The following is a 16,149-nucleotide window of genomic DNA, read 5'->3' as shown; positions in this document are numbered from 1 at the left end:
GCCATTCTAGCCTGGGTGAGTTAGGGAGATCCAGTCTCAAAAAAAACTAAAACAAAATGCATTATTGTCTAACTTGTGTCAGAAACTAACTTTTAAGTTCATGTTCAAGCACGTGTTATGTGATATGGGAGGGGAAAGTGCTTTATTAATTGACATTACCATAAATTTCATTCTAGAAGAGGCCTCAGAAACTATTTAGTACAGTGACTCCCAAAATGTGGCCCACAGACCCCTGGGAGTTTTTGAGCCCCCTTTAGGGGATTCTTAATGCCAAATCTAATCAGAATGCTAAGGACTTAGAAGGACATTAGGATATTTAATTTCTAATACACTAAATATTGATAGACATAACCCATATAATCAAAATCTCTTGGGGGAGGATCCTCATTGAATTTTAAGAATTCAAAAGCATCCCGAAACCAACATGTTTGAGAACTCCTGATCTAGTTTAATCCTTCCATTTTGTAAATGATGAAATAAAAACCTAGAATATTTTAATGGATAATCTAAAGGTTACAGAGGTAGTAAATAGCAGAGATGAGATCTTAACCCTCTGACTACAAATAGAGGGAGAGAGAAAGAAGGAATTCAAGCTTACTAAAATATAGAATAATTCAATTCCATTCAATAAACATTATTAAGTGCCTAATCTGCATAAGGCACTATATTAGGTGTTGGGCATACAAAGACAAAAACATAATAGTTCTCAGGGAGCTGGTGTTTTATTGGGGAATACAACATGTATGTAAGTAAGTAAATGAATGGCAGTTGGAGGTGGGAGAGAGCTTGAAACACCTGAGAAAAACTTCCTTGAAGTCTTTGCCTGGCTGGCTGGCTGTTCTGTTTGAAAATAACTTGGCTACTGGAGGCAGAGCCTTTTCTGGAGAAAAGCATTCCACATAGCTAAGGATTTATGAATTGACAGAGCCTCTTTCTAGAGAGAAAAAAAACCTGAACATTTTTCTCTAATCTCATTTTGAGTATGTAAATTAAAAAAGTTGAAGTTTAAGCCTTTGGGCAGCTAGGAGGTGCAGTGGATAGAGTACCCCGCCTGGAGTTGGGAATATCTGAGTTAGTTCCTGCCTCTGTGACCCTGGGCAAGTCACATAACTCTGTTTGACTCAATTTTCTTATCTATAGAATGAGCTGGAGAAGGAAAGAGCACATTATTCCAGTATTTTCACCAAGAAAATTCCAAATGGAATCATGAAGAGTTAAGGACAACTGAACAACATGCCTTTGGGATTTAAACTATAAGGGGGATGGTAGAACCTACTTCTTTCTTTATGGGGGAAAAGGCACATCCTAGCTAAGGACCCCAATTGAAACCAGAAGCTGAGAAATGACAAAAAGCTCTATAACCATGTGCCTAGTAGAGTGATACCTAATGATGACTATGGCAGTAGCAGAGAATTGGCAAAAATTGTATACCATACTCACATCCTCAGTAGGAATTGACTACATGCCTGGCAGAAAGTTCAGTTCAGCTGAAAAAAGCTTGGGAGAAGGGCCAGTGGGAGGAGGATGCTGATATTACCCTCATATATTGGCACTGATAGCATTTGGAGGCATGAGGTACCAATTCATGAATGTGCCCTCGTCACACAAATTCCCTACATAAACTCCCACTGTGTTTCCTATAGGTGGCTAATATTTCTCCTATTGTATATTTGGGGGGAAATTCATGGAGAATATATTCTATTGCTACATTTCATTTTATGATGTTTCATTAAGTGCCTTAAAATGCTGATTATGTTTTCTGACTTGCTAATAAATATAAATACACTGGTGGGGAACTCTTGTGATAGGGTTTTGAGTAGCTATGGACTCTGAACTCGGGGTAGCGTATCTGGTGGTCCTAAGTATGAGAAGGGAAGGTGATGTAGGTGCTATATGTATTGACAAAAAAGATCATAAAAGAGCTCACTTTGGCCACTTTTCTTTTAATTAGGGAGTAGGCTAAATAGGTAAAATATTTTGTTATTCATTTCATCTTTCTGAGTCAGTAACTAAAATTTGAGGGTATTGGGTAACTTATCAAAGGCCATGTAGCTTGTAACTTGCAGATATCCTTCAAGTACCAGCTTACACCCTACCTTCTACAGGATGTCTTTCCCAATCTCTTTTAATTTTAGTGCCTTCCCTCTGATATTTCATATTTATCCTGCCTATAACTTGTTTGTATATACTTGTTTATATGTTGTTTCCTCCATTAAATGGTAATCCCTTAGGGGTCAGGGACTGGTTTTTGCCTTTTTTTGGTTTGTTTTTGTATACCCAATGCTCATTTCTTGCCTGGTCCATAGTGGGTACTTAACAGATATTTATTGACTGACCTGGAATTTGAATATAGATCTTTTTTTCTTTTCAAATATTTGCTATCTCTTCTCTGTTCACAAAGAGTATTAAATGTAACTATGGATAAAGAGATTGGCTAAATCATTTATCATGCACTTATTATATGCTGGGCATTGTGCTAACTGCTAAGGATACAAAAACAAGAAAATAAGATTATCCTTCATCTTGAGGAGTTTATAATACATAAAGAAGCAGTGAGAGATTGGCAAGGGTATGAAGTGAGCTCTAAGGGCTTGAGAGACTCTCTTAAATTTTTAGTATGTGCATTTATCCTTTAGAAATTGCAACTGGCTACAAATCTGACTTGACTTATTATTTTCTTGTCTAGTTTTAAGAAAATCTTAATAATTCAGACTACATTTTAAAATGTGTATATACTCCCCCCCTAAGAGATTGGTTGTCAAACATTTACTAGCACACTTCTGTATTTTACTATAAACACTGTGTGAGCTCAGTGGGAGTGATCAAGGCTTAGAGAATGAAGTCATCACCTGCCTGGATGTCTGGTGACAGTATATAGCAGTGATGGTGAACTTGTGGCATGGGTGCCAAAGATGGCACACAGAGCTCTCTCTGTGGGCATTTGACTGCTCTTCCCCCACCCCTAGTTTGTTACTAGAAAAGCAGAGGGACTCAGGCAGAGCTCCCCCCCGCCCCCTTTCCATCATGCCTGATAACATTTTTTCACATCACCCACCCCTCTGCCCAGCATCCCAATGGGAGTGACAGGAGATAAGGTGGGCAGCTCACAGGTGGCAGAGCTGGAAGGAAACAGAGTACTTGGGCGATCATTCCCCTCCCCTACTCTATACTTACTGAGGACATTCCTCCCTTCACTCACCCCTCTGCCCAGCAGCCCAATGGGAGAGTGTTCTCCCTTTCCTGTGTGGAGTAAAAGGGGAGCAGGGCATGCCCAGTACATGGTGGGGGGAAGGGGAAGGCACAGAGAACTTGGTCAGGGATGGGGTAAGGCCCAGTACTCTGTCTTTAAAAGGTTTGCTATCACTGGTATATACTACATTACATTAAATTAATATTAAATTACTACAATTTACTAGTATCATTACTACCACCACCATTACTACTACTACTACGACTACTACTATAACTACTACTACTACTACCACCACCACCACCACCACCACCACCACCACCACCACCACCACTATTACTACCATTACTACTTTCTACTCTGACGATGACTACTACTAGCATTTATATAGTGCTTAAAGGTTTGCAAAGCACTTTATATCCATTGAGCATCATAATCCTCTTGGGGAAAAGGGCACTTTCATGGGAGCAAGGATGGAAGGAAGTGAACAGTTAGTTGAGACCTTTGAGATATAGTAGCTTCAGACAAGAATTTAACAATCATCTAGCTATCCTCATAGTGGAGTCATTTTCAGTTTGAGGCAGAAAAGTTTAGACTTCTGAGGATATGACCATATGCAAAATATTTTCCCCCTGTGTTTTCTTCTAAGAAAAATAAGGGACAGTTTAATGTTATGAGGCAGCAAGGTACACCTGAAAGAGCACAAGTTTGAGGGTCAGGAGATCCAAGTTGATACTTAGGATCATAGGGTTGGAAGGAACTTTCAAGATCTAGTCTAATTCCTTCATTATAGATAGGGTATTAAAGGGCTATAGAGGTTAAACAATACAGCTAAGTTTCTGGCAGTCAGTATTCAAATGAAGATGTTCTGCCTCCAAAAAAACAGTTCTCTTTCTACAGTATCATATAGACAGTAATGAGGAGTTGGAGAAGAAGCTATGGATGAGCAGTCACATTGAACTCAGTATTTAGAGCCACTTCCTAAATGTCTATCAGGACACCTCTGTTTTGTATGAGAGGTGAGTCTTCATCCCAACCTAGTTATTGCCCCTTAATTCCTGATGATGTCTCTACAGTGTCTGGACCATTTCCAGCACCACCTCATGCAATGGTATGGCCCTAGATAAATTGCTTAGCTTTCCTTCACCTCAGCTTCTTATCTAAAATTTAATACAAGTCTTACAACTTGCAGATCCTGATCCCTGTCCCTCACCCCCATCCTTCATTTTATAGTTTTTAAAAATATTGTTGTGACCTGAAAATTCATTTAAAAATATACTGCATTGTAACTACTCTGATGATGAGCTTTTCCAAATTGAATTTAATTGGTCCTCATATATAACCACAGAGCCTAATACCTTTCTCAGACTCAAAGTCTTTCCAGCTTCATCAGACCTTCTGGAGCAGTTGCTTTACTGACCCAGCCTCTGAAAAACCAAGAATCCTTGATACAAGGTTAGGATAAGGTGGGAGCAGGACATTAGTGGAGAATTTAGATTTTCTTCATATGACTGTAGCCTGATGCTACCATGGCTATGAGAAACTCAAATAGATTCTATCCCAGAGCTCACTGGTTGATGTCATCTTGGGAATCTGGATTCCTGAGACTGTTTTTGGAGGCTTCAGAGTGAAGATTACTGGAAACTGGAATGAACAGCCATCATTCTTCCCCATCACTCATGAGGAAGTCCGATGAGCAGTGTCCGGCTGAGGTACTCCATCTCTGGGCAGGCTTCCTTACTCCATTCTCTATAACCCAATAAACTACAGTTGCAAACAATGAGAACTGGTTGCTGAGGAATAGTTTTCCCCTCCTCCCAACTGAGAACTCATGGGGCCTTTATAGTGAGATTACAGGACAGCCAAAGGAAGCCTTGTTAAAGAGGGATTAGCTCAAAGCTCTAGTCTCCATTGAACAAGTGGATGATTTCTTTTCCCAAAGGGAGAAGACTGGCCTTAGAAAGAGAAACTGATTCTAGTGGAGGCCAATGGAAAAGCGGTTGGCTTTTCTTTTCCAAAGGAACTGTTTTGCCCCTCCCTGCCCCCACCAAACTCCCATTGCTCATTGCCCTTTCACTGCTATCTTTTTATTCTCCTCCCAATTATAGAGAAGCACATTTGGTGGCTCCTAAATCATTGTCTCTCCTCCTCCATTGCTGCTTTCTTTTGGTGAAGGGGCTTGTATAGCTCAATGAAACTATGAGCTATGCCATGCAGGGTTATCCAAGACTGACAGACCACAGAGGAGAGTTCTGACAAAAGGTGGCCTACTGGAGAAGGAAAGGGCAAACCACTCCAGTATCTATGCCAAAAAAACCCCCCTATAGTCAGTCTATAGGGTTACAAAGAGTTGGACATGACTGAATTTCTAAGCAACAATAATGATCACAAAAATCATTGTCTTGTATGATTAGTACTAGTGTAGAGACTTGGGGAAAGATTGGACCTTTGTAGAGGGAAAATAGGCACATTCCTACTTCAGCAAGGCTGAGGCACCAGGCAAAAGAGAGTTAGACACTGTCTCCATTTAGAAGTCCCCAGAACAATGGAGGCATAATGAAATAATACCCTGTTGGGCAAGTGCAAGTTTCCATAAACAAGAGAGCAGTAAGCATGGAAAGAATAATCTCACAGAGGTGTAGGAGGGATAAACACTGAAGGCAAAAACAAGTCAAACTTGGGAAAGGGAAATCTATCCTCACTATGCACCAAACTAAACCACATGCTGCAAGAAATCTTTTCTTAAATTCTTTACACCCTATTCCTGCTTGACACCTCTGCCTTGTCTAGGGTACTGGGAGATCACTCTCTAAAGGGATGCATGTTTCAGTCATGTCCACCTCTTCCTGCCCCCAGACTAGGGCTTCTTGGAAAATATATTGTAGTGGTTTGCCATTTCCTTCTCTAGCTAATTTTATAGCTAAATTGAGGCAAACAGGGTTAAGTGACTTGTCCAGGATCATAAAGCTAAGTAAGTGTCCAAAGCTAGACCTGAACTTGTGAAGAGAAGTCTTCATGACTCCAGGACTGGCACTCTATCCATTGTGCCATCTAGTTGTCCCCTGTAAAGAGAAATCTGCACCCTAAATATTACAAGTGGAGACCAACCTTCCCATATATAGCTCACATATAAAATAGGAATAATTTTAGATGTATTATCTCTCAGAATTGATGTAAGGAAAGAATCTTTTGTTGGTTTTTAAGTTCCATATAAGCATGAACTATATGCTCAAGAATATTTTTTTCCTCTAACATGGACGAAAAAATTCTCAAATATTCCTCACAGATCCTAAATTCCTAAAACTGGCTAGATTTTCCACCTTGTAAATCAGACCACTATCATAATCTAGTTTCAGTTTAATCATATCATCTTTGGAACCCGAGTAAGGGAAAAAGAACCATTGCTTTTTATTGTCACCAATGTGCTTTAAATTGTAGCCTATTAATGAAATTTGTCCAACAACACATTGGAAATATAGTCATTCAAAAATTCTACCTTAGGATAAAGGAACATGTCCAACTCAGTAAGTACAGGAGAATTACAATTTCTATAAGACATACATGAAAATATTTAAAAAATCAAAGATGTTTTATCTTCCCAATTACATATAATAACAATTTTCAACATATAATTTCTGAACTTATAAAATCCAAATTGTCTCTCTCTCCCCCCTCCCATGGTAAGCAATTTGATCTGGGTTATATTTGAATTATCATGCAAAACACACTTACATATTGGTCACTGTTGTAAGAGAATACTCACATAAAACCAACCCCCTCAAATAAAACTATAAATAAACCAATGTGAAAGATAGTCTGCTTTGGTTTGTGTCTGACTCCAACAATTCTTCTTCTGCAGGTAGAGAGCATTCTTTTTCATAAGTCCTTTAGAATTGTTCCAGATCATTTTATTGCTGAGAGAAGATAAGTCTTTCACAATTGATCGTTGCACAATATTGCTGACTGTGTACAGCGTTTTCCCAGTTCTGCTTATTTTGCTCTGCATCAGTTCATGTAGATCTTTCCAGCTTTTTCTGAAAGTAGCTTGTTTATCATTTCTTATGCCCAATAGTATTCCATCACTAACATATACTACAATTTGTTCAGCTATTCCCCAAATGATGGACATCTCCTCAATTTCCAATTCTCTGCCACCACAAAAAGAGCTCCTATAAATTAAAAAAAAAATAGACTTTTATATCATTTTATGGACACGCCAGGTATAGGTCATATCATTAGGTTCTTACATGCTACTGAGGATTTTTTCCAGTTGACTTATCCTAGTGAAGCACTAACATATGGCTGAGACTCTGTTCAAGCCTAGGCAAGGCAAGAATTGACCTCTAAACTCTTGTATAAAGAGTGACTTCTACAAACTTCCTCAGAGATTCTGATCTGTATCTTAAGATAAAGATGTACTTCTTGTTCCTTTCATATTTATTGTTCTCCTTTGTTCTATTTAAGGGTAATTGAACTTCATATACTAATAGGATCAGAGTACTAAATGACTCAGTGGATAGAGTGCTAGGCCCGGAGTAGGGAAGACCTGAGTTCAAATTCTGATTCAGACATTTACTAGTTGTCTGACCCCTAGGCAAGTCACTTAATCCCTGTTGGCCTGGAGAAAACAGAGAAAACACTGGAGGAGGGAATGGCAAAACATTTCAGTATCTTTGCCAAGAAAACCCAAGGACCCAAAAAGTCCACAGAGTCACTAAGAGTTGAACACAGCTGAAAAATAAACAATTTCAAACAAAACAAAAGATAACAAAATCTCCCTTTTGCCTCCTCTGTCTCTATCTCATCATTTTTCCATTCAAGGATATTCAAATGCAATTTAGAACTTTTTGGTTATTAAATCCTTTTTTAAAAAAAAGTGCAAGTTTTGTGCATATAATTGACTGTTCCAGTCATTGTGAAAGTGTTTTACTTGTACTCTAGACATCCTGTTTTTTAAAAAAAAAAATTTGCATAATGCCAACTTGCTTGTTTTTAATCATGATTCTTCTGGTGGAAAAAAAGAAGAAAGAAATTACTCAAAGATTCTGAAAGTGTTATTTGGCTTAAAATGAAAATTTCTAGAAAAAAATGTATTTCAATGATCCAAGTATTTTCTATTGTAGATGACATCCAGACCTTGAAACAAGAAGATTGCGATTATTTTCTTACTTTTTCTCGACTTAAACTCAGGCTATGCACAAATCAACTTAATTCAATTTGAAAAATGTTATTAAGTACTCACTGTATTCAGAATACAATGGTAAGCAATAGAAGAAAGAAAAAGTTGAGAAATAATAATCCTTGACCCCATGGACCTAACAATCTAGAATGTGAGCTCTTTGAAGACAAGATTATGTTTTTGCCTTTTTTAATTTTTTTTTTGTAATCCCCAATGCTGAGAATAGTTCCTGGAACATTGTAAGCACCCAATAAATATTGTTGATTGACTGACTGACTGATTACAGGATCAGATATCAGTTCAGAGAGCTTTAATACAAAACACAACATTGAAGAATGTAAAATTAAAGCAACTTCGAGGTTCTTCTTCACACCTGTCAGAAGGACAAAGACGATAAAAGAGGAAAAAGATAGTTGTGAATTGGTCCAACTGTTTTGAAAAAGCATTTTGGAACTATGCCCCCCCCTCAAAGTTACCAAATTATGCATACCCTTTGACATAGTTATACCACTTCTAGGCTCTTATCACAAAAGAACCAAAAGGCCTATATGTACAAAACATTTATAGCTGCTCCTTTCATAATTAATAACCCCCAAATGGAAATGAAGGGGTGTTCACTTATTGGGGAATAACTATGGAGATTGTGGCCTATAAATGTAATGAATATTATTGTCTCATAAGAAATAATTGTACAATTTCAGAAGAAACTGGAAAGACATCTAAGAACTAGTACAAAGTGAGCAGAACTAGAACTATTTACATGATGACAACAGATAAAGAAACAAAATCTGAAATGCTTCAGAACTCTAAGCAATGTAATGATAAACCATGAGTCTAGAAGACTGAATATAAAACAGGCCACCTACTTCTTGCTGGAGAGGAGATGGACTGAAATTGTAGAATGAGATGTGTATTTTTGGATATGGCCAAAGCTGAATCTGTTTTGCTGGATTATGTATATTTGTAATGAGATTTTCTTTTTCATTAAAAAAAAGTATTCAATGAGGGGATACTGGGAGACAGTGATAGTAAATGCTTGTAAAAATAAAAATAGAAGGTTTAGTTCAAGAAAATACCTCTTTTGTGAATTTTTTTCTTTTTTTTAAACCTTTACCTTCTATCTTAATATTGATACTGAGATTCTGTCCCAAAGCAGAACTGTAAAGGCTAGACAATTGGAGTTAATTGACTTGCCCAGGGTCACACAGCTAGGAAATGTCTTTGGACAGACTTTAACCCAGACCTCTCATCTTTAGGCCTGGCTTTCTATCCACTGAACTTACTCTTTTATGAAATCTTTCATAATCTCTGTCTTCTCCTGTACTCTTGTCTTCAGCCTAAAATGTTCTTTCCTCATATACATCCGAAAGCATTTAATATACATTATCCCATCTCTAGTCAAAAAAACCTTTAGTTAAGACATGTGCAAGGTTGGTACTAAGAATTAGGAATCCTTTGTCCCTATAACATTCTAATATATTTATGTGCATGTGTTACATCTTCTATATTAGACTGTAATCTCTTAATAGCAAGGACTATCTTTGTTTTTATCTTTGTATCTATCCTAGTACACTAACCTACATTTATTTATTTATTTTTAATTTTTACGTGGTTACATGGTTCTTGTTGTCTCCTTCCCCCTCTTCCCTTCCTCCTACCAGAGCTGACAAGCTATTCCACTGGGTTATACATATATTATCACTCAAAATCTATTTCCATATTATTCATTTTTGTAAGAGAGTAATCTTTAAAACCCTAACCCCAAATCATATACCCAAATAAACAAATGACAAATCATGCTTTATTCTGGATTTCTACTCCCACAGTTCTTTCTCTGGATGTGGATATCATTCTTTCTCATAAATCTCTCAGAATTGTCCTGGATCATTGCATTATTTTAAGTACCAAAGTTGATTACATTTGGCCATCCCACAATATTTCAGTCACTGTGTATAATGGTCTCTTGGTTCTGCTCATTTCACTTTGCATCATTTCATGGAGTCTTCCCAGTTCATATAGAAATCAAGCAGTTTGTCATTCCTTATAGCACAATAATATTCCATCACAATCATATACCACAATTTGTTCAGTCATTCCCCAATGGAGGAACAACCCCTCATTTTCCAATTTTTTTACTACTACAAAAAGCGCAGCTATAAATATTTTTGTACAAACAGGTTCTTTCCCATTTAAAAAAAAATCTCTTTGGGATACAAACCTTGTCACTAATCTACATGTAGTGTGAACATACCAAATATTTGCTACATTGTTAGTTGAATACACAAATATAAAGTCATGCCATAAATACAGAAAGGAAGTACAAAATAAATTGTGCACTTACTAGTTTTATTTGCCAGGCAAAAGGTATATTTTATTGTTTGATCCATAGTATTTTCAAAAGGGGAACGTTTTGAAAAATCACCTAATTTGGAGCTGTGAGAGAACACATCTCCTAAAGCATTCTGTTGCCAGCTATATATAAATTTTAGAATTTTATAGCCAGAAAGAGCTTGGCGGCACAATGAGTAGAATAGTAGTAGTAGTCTCTCGGTAACCGAGGATGATGATTGTCTTTGTGCGTTTTTGTGCACAAAGACACTTGTGCATAAAGATTTAAGTGGAAAAGTCGATGCACAGAGACAGTCCCACTCTCTCAGCATTGGAAGCCTGGGTCCGATGGCATGAAAAGTCGTTACATCTGGAGACTTCCTCAGCTGCATTGGATGGTCGTGTTGTCTTTTGTGCTCCAACACACCCTAAGCACTCCACAGTGCCTTGCTGCATCGCCCTCTCAGCCGTTGAACCTTCTTATTGGTTTCTTCTGTCTGTTCAGCTGAAGCAGTCTTCACATGCTGGGTGAGCAAAGCCCTAGTCCACCAGTGGTTCGTTTAGCCGGCCTGTCGAAGCTGTTGAGTAGAATATACCTAGAGTAAAGAAGATCTGAGAACAAATCTAAACTCAGAACAACCCTCAGAACCTGGATAAGTCACCTCACTGATCTGCTTCAGTTTCTTCTTCTGAAGAATGGGAATGATAATTAATGTTTAGATTAACTAACCTAACTGTTGTGAGGATAAAATGAGATATAATTTCTAGTATACATTACAAACCCTAAAGTAATGTATAAATGCCAGCAATTAGAATTGTTGTTCAGAGACATTACAAAAGCAACTTTCTAAGAACCACTACTGAAAAAAAGGTGACACACAAGCATTTGTGGATATATACACCAGATTTTTTAAAAATTTGATGCCTCCTTACCTTATTGATATCGCCTATCTGTTATTGTTAGTGCTGGTTTAGAAAAGGAGTCAATGCCCTTGGGAAGTTTTATTTTTAATTCCTTTTCTGATGGCAAAGCCCTTGTATTTAGCTCAAAATCAATAAATATTTTATTCCAGGAAAAATGCCTTGTACTTTAACACAATATCGTGGAAACAGTTCTGGCCTTGGATTCATGAAGGAATGGGTTTCTTTCCAGCTCTGTCTCTTTGTCTCTAGACCTTAAGGACTATATAATCTCTAGGACTTCATCTTATTCTAATAAATGAGTCAATGTTAATCTTTTATTTCATGTATTTTTTACTTTCTATAACCTGCACTATTCTTCTGGAACATTTTCAGCATCAAACTCAAACAAATTCATATGTAGCAGACAAAATGAAATTTCTTCTTTCCTCTTTGATTTAATTTCCTTTTGTTGCATAAGAAAATTTGACAGTTTCAACTCATAGTAAAGTATTGCTTGATGTAGCATATTTAAAAGCCTCAGAGTCCAATCACTGTGATTGAGGGTAGTATTATCTATCTATCTATCTATCTATCTATCTATCTATCTATCTATCTATCTATCTATCTATCTATCTATCATCTTCTGATGGGTTTTGAAAAGTTGGTCCTTGAGACCTTCAGCATTGGAAATAATAAGCTTTTATATTCAAATATTTCCAAGACTCAATATTTCTTTTGAGACTCATAAAGGGAGAGGTTAGATCGCCATCCTCTAAGATACTTTCTGAGATTCTTGAATTTCACTTCTACCCAGAGTTGCTGACTTTATTTCCCATTTGTCACTTTAGCAAGAGATGCTTGTGGTATCATGTTTAAAACTTATTACTTCTACATTGTATTTAAAAACTGAATAAATATAACATCCTGTTTCTCTTTCTTAAAGCCTCAGTGAATGCCTTTGCAGAAAATCAGAGCCACAAAAGAAACCTGGAAAGACCTTTTCTTCCTACACACTACGGATTGCCAGTGATTCAGCAAAAGGAGAGGCAGTTAGAGAAAAATCAAGAAAAGATGGTAAGGGCAATTAGGAAATGTTATTCAAGCAGAGTTTAAGAGGCAATGGTTTGGTCTGGTCTGACTGTATATAAGCTACATTATGTAGAGGATTAGAGTGTTTAGGAAGGACAAGCCCTTTTCAGGGCTGCTTATTGTAACAAGGGAATCACTTTAAAAGACTGATATATATTAATTTAAGGTCGCCAAGGAATCAGCTATGTAATTCCTAAATGAAAAACTCAAGTCAGCCGTCAGCCTTTTTTGGAGTTTATTTACAATAGGAGTAAGAAAAGAATTAGAGATAGAGAGAGAGAAAAAGGGAGAGAAGGGAATAGGGCTTAAATACCCCTTCTGTTTAGGCTGGGCCAAAAGGCCCAAGCCCTTAGATAGCTGGGGCAAAGAAAAGAGATCAGTCCCTATTACTCACGTGACCAAAATGGAGAAACAGTCTCAGAGGCCCCCACCTTCAGCTTCCTTCAGAGCAAGCTTCCTCAGAGCCCAGGAACCACACCGACCAAAACCTCAACCACCTCCAGTCTCCAGACCCTCCTATCTTTAAGGAAACCATCCAAGTTGCCTCCCCTCAATCCTCACATCTACCAATCACTCTTCATCAATTTCCCTGTCAATGGAGGCTCTCGCTTAACCCAGGACCGCCCAGAGGTTTCTGGCTTTTGCACATGTCTGTTGAAGGTCATATTTTTCAAATGATTAAATCTTTACTCCTTTGCTACAGCCCTTTCTAAATCCTGTTAACTTGAGTATGGTAGAGATTGGAATAATTAAATTTTGATCTAGGCTGCAGCCCTTACTCAATCCTATTAGGACTGAATAGGGTGGAGTATCTCCATTGTATCAATTCTAAAATCAATCAAGACTCAAAGAAATTCCTGTTCTATGCTTAAGCATAGGTCAAAGTCCTTTCCATTGTTCAGCAAAGGGTTTCTGTCCTAAAGTAATCTTAAGAAGGGAAGAGAAGGAACCTCCCATGCCAATGGGGTTCCCATTCCAATAGACTATCAGTAAGAAATTTTCCAAGTATGAAATATCCCAATGGTGAAATTTCCAACATTTATAAGTCTAAGGAAATTTGAGGTTTACAATCCCCCCTGATGATCATTGGGAGACTAGTCTCCCCATTGATCATTTAACATAATCATTTTGTAGTTCTAAATTCACTTCTAACTAAAGATATACACAATATTCAATTTTCTAGGAGAAATTAGAATAGTGAGAGAGGAAATAGAAAAGAAAAGAAAGCAAAACCAATGTTTGCTAGGCGCATTGACAGAAAGCCAAATTAGGGGCAGTCCCTTTTGGCATAAATGTTACAATAAATGTTCAATCAAAAGTTCAGTCCAATCAATCACATCCAAAGTTCATTCTTGATCTTCTTGATGAAGTGTAGGTTTTTGGCATCTTTCTGCAACAGTTCATTCTCTGGATATAAAAGTTTCAAGCTTCTTTCTTGAAGATCTTTTCTCGAACAAAATAAAAATCTTTGAAATTTTTTATAACAGTAAAATCTTAAACAAAAGTCTTGGATTTTTATAAAAACACAATCTCAAACAAAAAAAATTCAAAAATTCTTAGATTTTAAATTAAAATACATTATCCACCTTTGCTTGTCTTCTTTCAGTGTCCACCTGCTACCCATCTCTCACCTGTGGCTCTAAGAAGCTGTAGCATCCATAGACAGGAAACCATCTCAGCATATAGTTTAAATCAAGTTAAGAGTAACTTACAGGCCATAATCCTGTTGGTGGGGTAAAGGGATGTCTACCCCCAAGCATGCAAAGACTTCCTTCGGTGGAATGGTCAGATGAGGACAGTTTGTTCCAGTGACCATGGAAGCAGCTGAACCAGGCACCGTTGAAGCATTTGGAGCTTAGTCAGATGTCAAAGAAGTCAAGGTCATCCACTTCATCCCAAGCCACTGCCAGTCATCTTGACTTTTGTCTTGCCCCTGGACTTTGATGACTCTGGAACAGAAAGCAAAGCTGACAACTTTGTACAACTATGCTTCACTGAAATCCAACTCAGGAGCAACTTATAAACCATTTGTGATATCATTGGTCTTGTAAGCAAAGGACAAATAAGAACTATATATTTTTTGTATGTACGGATGCATGCATGATTAAAGAATCTCTAGTATGTAGGAACATTCGCTCTCTTAACCTTTTGAAACTCACAAAGTTGGAGATTCCAACCTTTTTACCTAAAATGGAAATTATACACAGAAGCAAAAATAATAATACCTGTCCCAGTGTTGGCTTCAGAAGGGAGAGGGTCCAACCTCTCTTTTATTACTGCTTTGACTTTCCTGTCATTATAAAAGGAGTCCAACTAAGAGAGAACAAAGAGAAAATGAAGCTGAGGTTGTGGTCATTAGTGCTTCTTGAAAGTATTGTCAATTGTGATTATACAGCTATTTTAGAAGACTTAACCTAGTCATTTGGTTAGCATATCAAAACCAATTTGAGAGTATCTATACATGTCCATTCTCTTCAAAGTACTTTGATTTCACAGCATCATAACTCTCCCAGAGTTCCCTGATCTCTTCCCAGTAGTAAGTAGCATACAATAATCTACACCAAGTCTTAGAGATGTCTTTTTTGCCTTTCTTTTCTTTTAAAATATTTTATTAATGATTTTCTCTGTCATTTCATAGATTTAGAGCTTGAAGGGTCCTCAGTAGTTCTCTAGTCCAGCTTTATTTTACAGATGAGGAAACTGAGGCCTACATAAATTAGGTGATTTGTCCAAGGCTACATAGATAGTAAGTGGCAAAGTTGAGACTTGAATGCACATCCTCTAACATCATTGACACTTTCCAAAAACTTCTTCCACATGCCACCCAAAGAACTTTTCTTTGTAAAACTGGTAAAGCAAAATTTAAAAAATCAACACATTGGTCATGCTTGTAAATATGTGTCTTATTTTTTTTTCCCTACAATCCATCATTTCTCTGGAGATTGCCAGAGATTTCCCAGAGGTTTAGATGTCAGAGTCAGAGAAAATAACCAGAAATGGGAGGCTAAAACATAAGGTCATCATAGCCTAGTCATTATAAGCTGCCCCCTAGTCTTAGCTGCTCATGTATTCCTGTATTCTTTCAACAGGCACCATGAATCTTCCAAAAGACAGGCTAGCTTGACAATCATATGCCAGTTCTAATCTCAGGACACATCTTGCTTAAATGTTCCTTTTTAAAATGAATTTTTAATTTAAAAATTTTTAAATATTTTTCCATATTTGCATGATTCACTTTCTTTCCCTCTCCTCTTCCTTTCCCCCTCCCAGAGCCAACAAGCAATTCCACTGGGTTGTACAAATATTATCACTTGATACCCATTTCCATATTATTCATTTTTGTTATAGAGCAATCTTTTAAAGCCTAAACCCCAAATCACATACTGTAATAGATGATAATTTTAGGGGTGTATATTTGATGATACTAGATAACTAATGGATCAAGTTTTTCTTACCCTCC

At 37.3% G+C, this 16,149-nt stretch overlaps 1 long non-coding RNA gene across 1 annotated transcript; it reads left to right on the top strand.

Moving 5' to 3' along the window:
- The first annotated feature begins 12,285 nt into the window (after positions 1-12,285).
- Positions 12,286-14,820, top strand: LOC130456320 (uncharacterized). The gene is made up of 2 exons (XR_008914990.1): positions 12,286-12,674; positions 14,296-14,820. It is a non-coding gene; the product is annotated as an uncharacterized LOC130456320 (long non-coding RNA).
- Positions 14,821-16,149: the final 1,329 nt, after the last annotated feature.

The sequence above is a fragment of the Monodelphis domestica genome, chromosome 1 (genome assembly GCF_027887165.1).
Source record: "Monodelphis domestica isolate mMonDom1 chromosome 1, mMonDom1.pri, whole genome shotgun sequence".
NCBI lineage: Eukaryota > Metazoa > Chordata > Mammalia > Didelphimorphia > Didelphidae > Monodelphis > Monodelphis domestica.
Note: the sequence above shows the minus strand (reverse complement) of the source record. Positions and strands in the feature narration are given on the sequence as shown.